Source organism: Neofelis nebulosa, chromosome 8 (assembly GCF_028018385.1).
Source record: "Neofelis nebulosa isolate mNeoNeb1 chromosome 8, mNeoNeb1.pri, whole genome shotgun sequence".
In the NCBI taxonomy this organism is placed as follows: Eukaryota; Metazoa; Chordata; class Mammalia; order Carnivora; family Felidae; genus Neofelis; species Neofelis nebulosa.
In genome coordinates this window covers 5,237,317-5,244,884 of record NC_080789.1, presented here as the reverse complement: position 1 = coordinate 5,244,884, position 7,568 = coordinate 5,237,317, and positions in this window count along the sequence as shown.

Genomic DNA, 7,568 nt, shown 5'->3' with positions numbered 1-7,568 from the left:
CTGTCCCCTCCTCACCTGGCTGTCCCCTCCTCCCTGGCTGTCCCCTCCTCACCTGGTTGTCCCCTCCTCACTTGACTGTCCCCTCCTCACTTGACTGTCCCCTCCTCCTCTGCTTGTCCCCTCCTCCCCTGGCTGTCCTCCCCTCCCCTGGCTGTCCCCTCCTCTCCTGGCTGTCCCCTCCTCTCCTGGCTGCCCCTCTTCCCCTGGCTGTCCCCTCCTCTCCTGGCTGTCCCCTCCTCACCTGGCTGTCCCCTCCTCCCTGGCTGTCCCCTCCTCACCTGGCTGTCCCCTCCTCACTTGACTGTCCCCTCCTCACTTGACTGTCCCCTCCTCCTCTGCTTGTCCCCTCCTCCCCTGGCTGTCCTCCCCTCCCCTGGCTGTCCCCTCCTCACCTGGCTGTCCCCTCCTCACCTGAATGTCCTCTCCTTACCTGGATGTCTCCTCTTCACCTGACTGTCCCCTCCTCCCTGGCTGTCCCTTCCTGACCTGACTGTTCCCTCCTCACTTGACTGTCCCCTCCTCACCTGGCTGTCCCCTCCTCCCCTGGCTGTCCTCCCCTTCCTTGGCTGTCCCCTCCTCCCCTGAATGTCCTCTCCTCCCCTGGCTGTCCCCTCCTCACTTGACTGTCCCCTCCTCCTAGCTGTCCCCTCCTCCCCTGGCTGTCCCCTCCTCCCCTGGCTGTCCCCTCCTCACCTGACTGTCCTCCCCTCCTCTCCTGGCTGTCCCCTCCTCACCTGACTGTCCTCCCCTCCCCTGGCTGTCCCCTCCTCACCTGGCTGCCCCTCTTCCCCTGGCTGTCCCCTCCTCTCCTGGCTGTCCCCTCCTCACTTGACTGTCCCCTCCTCCTGGCTGTCCCCTCCTCCCCTGGCTGTCCTCTCCTCCCCTGGCTGTCCACTCCTCACCTGAATGTCCTCTCCTCACCTGAATGTCCTCTCCTCAGCTGGCTGTCTGCACCTCACCTGAATGTCCTCTCCTCACCTGGATGTCCCCTCCTCCCCTGACTGTCCCCTCCTCCCCTGGCTGTCCTCCCCTCCCTTGGCTGTCCCCTCCTCCCCTGACTGTCCCCTCCTCCCCTGGCTGTCCTCCCCTCCCTTGGCTGTCCCCTCCTCCTCTGGCTGTCCTCTCCTCCCCTGGCTGTCTGCTCCTCACCTGAATGTCCTCTCCTCACCTGAATGTCCTCTCCTCACCTGGATGTCCCCTCCTCCCCTGACTGTCCCCTCCTCCCCTGGCTGTCCTCCCCTCCCTTGGCTGTCCCCTCCTCCCCTGGCTGTCCTCCCCTCCCCTGGATGTCCTCTCCTCCCCTGGCTGTCTGCTCCTCACCTGAATGTCCTCTCCTCACCTGGATGTCCCCTCCTCCCCTGACTGTCCCCTCCTCCCCTGGCTGTCCTCCCCTCCCTTGGCTGTCCCCTCCTCCTGGCTGTCCCCTCCTCCCCTGGCTGTCCTCTCCTCACCTGGCTGTCTGCTCCTCACCTGAATGTCCTCTCCTCACCTGGATGTCCCCTCCTCCCCTGGCTGTCCCCTCCTCCCCTGGCTGTCCCCTCCTCCCCTGGCTGTCCTCCCCTTCCTTGGCTGTCCCCTCCTACCCTGGATGTCCTCCCCTCCCCTGGATGTCCCCTCCTCGCCTGGCTGTCCCCTCCTCCCCTGGCTGTCCTCTCCTCACCTGGCTGTCCTCCCCTCCCTTGGCTGTCCCCTCCTCCCCTGGCTGTCCCCTCTTCCCCTGACTGTCCCCTCCTCTCCTGGCTGTCCTCCCCTCCCCTGGCTGTCCCCTCCTCCCCTGGCTGTCCTCCCCTCCCTTGGCTGTCCCCTCCTCACCTGGCTGTCCCCTCCTCCCCTGGCTGTCCCCTCCTCCCCTGGCTGTCCTCCCCTCCCCTGGCTGTCCTCCCCTCCCTTGGCTGTCCCCTCCTCCCCTGGATATCCCCCCCTCGCCTGGCTGTCCCCTCCTCCCCTGGCTGTCCCCTCCTCCCCTGGCTGTCCTCCCCTCCCCTGGCTGTCCTCCCCTCCCCTGGCTGTCCCCTCCTCCCCTGGCTCTTCCCTCCTCCCCTGGCTGTCCTCCCCTCCCTTGGCTGTCCCCTCCTCCCCTGGCTGTCCTCTCCTCCCCTGGCTGTCCCCTCCTCCCCTGGCTCTTCCCTCCTCCCCTGGCTGTCCTCCCCTCCCCTGGCTGTCCCCTCCTCGCCTGGCTGTCCTCCCCTCCCCTGGCTGTCCTCCCCTCCCCTGGCTGTCCTCCCCTCCCCTGGCTGTCCCCTCCTCCCCTGGCTGTCCCCTCCTCCCCTGGATGTCCCCTCCTCGCCTGGCTGTCCTCCCCTCCCCTGGCTGTCCTCCCCTCCCCTGGCTGTCCTCCCCTCCCCTGGCTGTCCCCTCCTCCCCTGGCTGTCCCCTCCTCACTCGGCTTCAGGACCCTGAACACTCACTCCCTTGCAAGTGCTTTCTGTGTCTTTGACTTTGAACCCATGCGGTGTCGCAAGACTCAGTCTCCAGACTGTGCCACCTTTTATTAGCCACGGGCTCCCTTAGTGAACCTGCCCTGTGGATTTAAACCCCGTCGAGATGCCGACGACACCCACAGTGTCCTCCAGCCTGGTCTCCCGTCCTCTCCTCCAGCCGGGTTTCCCGCCGCCGTCCCGCTTGGATGTCGGGGCCACGTCTTCTCAAGCTCAGCGCGTCCACCACTGAACCCCCGGCCTCCCAGCCTCCCCGCCCATCGGCCGCTCAGGCCCAAGTACCTGTGCTCAGCCGTGGCGCCCCTCTCACAGCCACGTGCCGTGGGTGGGAAACCACGTTGTCCTCTGCCGTCAAAGCACATCCAGGACCCGACCACTCTCCACCCCCGCTGTTTCCACCCTGGTACGAGGCACCTGCCTCCGTGTGCCCGGCGGTCTGTCCTCAGCACGGCGCTCAGAACAGTCCTTCGAAAACAGGAAGCCAGGGCGCCGGGCTGGCTCAGTCGGTAAGTCGAGCACGAGACACTTGATCTTGGGGCCGTGCGTTCGAGCCCCATGTTGGGCGTAGAGTTTACTTAATAAATAAACAAATAACCAACCAACCAAATAAATAAAATCTTAAAAAAAAAAACAAAAAAACCAGGGGGGGCTCTGAGCCTGGGTGGCTCGGTCGGTTAAGTGTCCGACTTCGGCTCAGGTCATGATCTCCCGGCTCGTGGGTTCGAGCCCCGCGTCGGGCTCTGTGCTGACGGCTCGGGGCCTGGAGCCTGCTTCGGATTCCGGGTCTCCTTCTCTCTCTGCCCCTCCCCCACTCACACTCTGTCCCTCAAAAATAAATAAAAAAAAAAAATAACAGAATATACCCCTCCTCTTCCTCTGCTCAAAACCTTGCAGAGTCTCCCACTTTTCGCCTGAAATGCAAGTCAAAGTCCTTACAAGTCCTGCAATTTTCCTGGACCTTCTCCAGGACCCCCCACTGCCTCCTTCACCCCCAGTCTCCATGCCGTGAGGAAGCCCGAGCAGCCGCGCGCAGAGAGCCCATGGCCAGCCTTGGGGGGGTGGGGGGGCCCCACGCGGAACCCTCCAGCCCTCTCAGCGCCCCAGAGAGCCCCTAGGCTGAGCCCACAGAATTGTCACAGTAAATGCTTGTTGGTATTTTAAGCTCCTACGTTCTGGGGGGTTTCGTACGCAATGATGGACACCTAAACGGCCACCCCACTGAGGACCTGGTTTTAAAATGAGCTTTAGGGGCGCCTGGGTGGCGCAGTCGGTTAAGCGTCCGACTTCAGCTCAGGTCACAATCTCGTGGTTCGTGGGTTCGAGCCCCCTGTTGGGTTCTGTGCTAACAGCTCAGAGCCCGGAGCCTGGAGTCTGTTTCAGATTCTGTGTCTCTGTCTCTCCCTCTCTCTTGCTAGCACTCTCTCTCTCTCAAGAATAAGTAAACATTAAATAAAGAAAAAAAAATTAGGGCTTGAGTTACGTTTCACTGGTTGTCTGCACTTGAGAAACGCTAACATTAATAATGCGAAGCAACGTCAAAGTCACGTCTGTGGCTGGGGCATTGGGAAGAGCACAGACAAATCAAGGAACGAAAACTTGCCCAATTCAGCGAAGAGGGCATTCGTGCCATGGCCAAAAAAGTCTCAACACGTCTTTGGTTTCACTTTCTACTCTTTTCACGAAAACAGAACGGCCAATGAACGTTCACGTTGGATCTAGACCTGCTTGTTGGTTGCAAACCTCGGTGGGCTTACAGGTACAAGACTTTGGCAACAACTCAACAAAGGCACCCTCTGAGAATGATTTGATTATATAAAGTTTATAGCCCAGAGTATCGTATATTTTATTATTACTTGTAAACTCAGTGCCACACATCCTTTATGTTAGTCAATTTTATGATAAATACAAAGTGCATGCATTTTCTTTGCCCCCTGGAGGAGGCTGGATTGTTTATCACGGAGCCGCACGCCTCTGAGTCCGTCCCCCTGTGGATAAGCATCTTTTTGTTTCGTTTCCAACACGGAGCCCCCTCCCATCCATGCTGGGTCAAATGGGGTATGAATTTTTAATTAAAAAAATTGTTCTGGAAAATTGTTTTTCTTTCTTTTCTTTTTCTTTTTTTTTTTAGAGAGTGAGAGAACGAGCAGAGAAAGGACAGAGAGAGAGAGAGGGAGACAGAGGATCTGAAGCAGGCTCTGTGCTGACAGCACAGAGCCCGACACGGGGCTCAAACTCACGAACCGTGAGATCGTGACCTGAGCCGAAGTCGGACGCTCAACCAACTGAGCCACCCAGGTGTCCCATAATGTTTATTTATTTTTGAGAGACAGAGAGACAGAGCATGAGCAGGGGAGGGGCAGAGAGAAGGAGACACAGAATCCGAAGCAGGCTCCAGGCTCCGAGCCGTCAGCACAGAGCCCGACGCGGGGCTCGAACCCACAAACTGCGAGATCCTGACCTGAGCCGAAGTCGGGCGTTCAGTCGACTGAGCCACCCAACCCTTTAGAGCCAACCCTTTAGAATTTCTTGCTGAATGTTTATGGATTTAGGTAAGTCTCTAACGGGAAGTTGGTTTTCACATACGGCTGCAATAGGGTCCAATCTTATTTTCGTCTGGATGGGTAGCCAGTCAGTATCATTCGTAAATACTTGTGGGTTAGTCCAACAATAAAAACAATTATATATTAATTAGTGATTCCCCACCGGATTGAGACCCTGCTCTGGTGTATTAAGTGCCACACACACTCACTTACATTTCTGTTATTCCAATCCATTTGTCTAAAGGAAGCAAGAGCTGACAAGTTTGCCTTGGCTCTTGACTACAGGCAACACAATGTTGCAAGAAAGCCAAGGAGTGGCTCTTTTTTTTTTTTAATCTTTAATGTTCATTTATTTTGAAAGAGACAGAGAGAGAGAGTGAGCCTGTGCGTGAGCGGGGGAGCGGCAGAGAGAGGGGGGTGGAGAGAGAGAATCCCAAGCAGGCTCTGGCTGTCAGCACAGAGCCTGAATGAGGGGCTCAAACTCACGAACCGTGAGATCATGACCTGAGTCAAAGTCAAGAATTAGACGCTTAACCAACTGAGCCACCCAGGCCCCCCAAGAAGTGGCTCTCTGTGAGCAGAAATAGAGAGAACGGAGACATTCCAGAAATCCGGGGCTTAGCAGAGTTGGAAAGCCAACAATAACTTGATAAGGGATTTAGAAAGCCTTCAGACAGTAAAGGCTCAAACTATCTCGGGGCGAAAAGCAGATGAAAAAGGTCCCAATATGGGGCGCCTGGGTGGCGCAGTCGGTTAAGCGTCCGACTTCAGCCAGGTCACGATCTCGCGGTCCGTGAGTTCGAGCCCCGCGTCAGGCTCTGGGCTGATGGCTCGGAGCCTGGAGCCTGTTTCCGATTCTGTGTCTCCCTCTCTCTCTGCCCCTCCCCCGTTCATGCTCTGTCTCTCTCTGTCCCAAAAATAAATTTAAAAAAAAAAAAAAAAAAAAAAAAAAAAAGAAAAAGGTCCCAATAGACTCAAGGTGGCTGTGTTATGTTGTGAGCGAAACATGGGGGCAAAAGGCAAACAAGGCAAGTGGAGACCCGTGACCCAGAAAGACCTTCTGCATTGAGAACATGGAACCCACTAGAAACAAATATGTCAGACAGCGACTACATTTTCAAGGAAACCGTATTGGAAAGGAACCCAAAGCTGGGACTAAAATACAGCGTTGGCTGTTCACTGGGTCCCCAGTCATCCACGGCGGACAGCTGCCGAGAATCGCACAGCCCCCGAAGGGCGCACTCCCCAAGCCCGTTTCAGGTGTGACCAAAGAGCCTGATGGCAGGACATATTCCAGGGCCAGAGAGAACAACCAACAAGGCACTTGCTCTGGAGAAGCCGAATCCAGAAAGCTGCCCCCTTCACCATGTCCGCCCAGCAGGCCGTTGGAATTGCCACAGAGCAGGGAAGGCCACCTGTGTTCATTTGTTCCCGTCTCCACGTGGAAGGGTTCCCCGCAGGTGTCATGACCTTGCTCCATCACTGAATATGGGATCTGTAGAGGAGGCAGGTGACGTCTCTTGCGGTCTGTAGGTGTCCAGACCAAGAGGAGGCGGGACAGACCCTCTGAAGAGCGCCGTGAAGGTCACTTGCTCTAAGAGCCAAGATCCCAAGTTGGATTCTACATGTAGGACAAAGCGTGCCTTGAACATGTGGGGACCCCAGGAAGACTACTTTTCCCAGATGCCTGGTGGTTAGGTGGGGCTCTGTGTTCCAACCAATGAAATATGAGTGGAAGTGACGCTCGTTACCTCTGGGCCAAAGTGTCCAAGAGCTGATGAGTTACCCTCACGCTCTGTCCTTCCTCGCCACGGTGACCCTGGTGGCTGCGGGGTGAGATGATGGTGAACAGGATAGAGGTGCCTGAGCCCCTGAGTGATGTATGCTAGAGGGTTGTCACCAACCCCCGCCAGATTTTGCTTGAATGAGAGATATATAGATAGATAGATAGATAGTTTTTATGCTTAGCCGCTGGGTTTAATTTAAATTATTTTGGATTTCCTCCCTGTACAATCATATCATCTTGAAAGGTGGCATTTTAATTCCTTCCATTTCGACCTTCACACCTTCAGACGATTCCCCGTCTCTGCCTCACAGTGCTGCTGGGAGTTCATATTCGACGTGGGACAGAAGTGGCGAGAACAGGTGTCCGGGGCTGATCAGCTCCTGATCTGAAAGGAAAGCTTTCAAGATTTCAGGACTCCAGGTCGGGAAGGTGTTTTCTATACGTTTTTCACAGTATCTGCTGTCTGGTTTGAGAACATTCCCTTGTGCTCCCAGCCTGCCCAGCATTTTAAAACTTGAATGGGCCCTGATGCTTTTTTTCTGTTTCTGTACCTATTGAGATAATCACATTCTTCCCTTTGATATGCTGATGCTGTGGATTATGGTTATGGTTTCATTTTTTTTTCAGTTTATTTATTTATTTAAAAAATTTTCTTAAATGTTTTTATTTTTGAGACAGAGAGAGACAGAGCACGAGCAGGGGAGGGGCAGAGAGAGAGGGAGACGCAGAATCCGAAGCAGGCTCCAGGCTCCGAGCCGTCAGCACAGAGCCCGACGTGGGGCTCGAACTCACGGACCGCGAGGT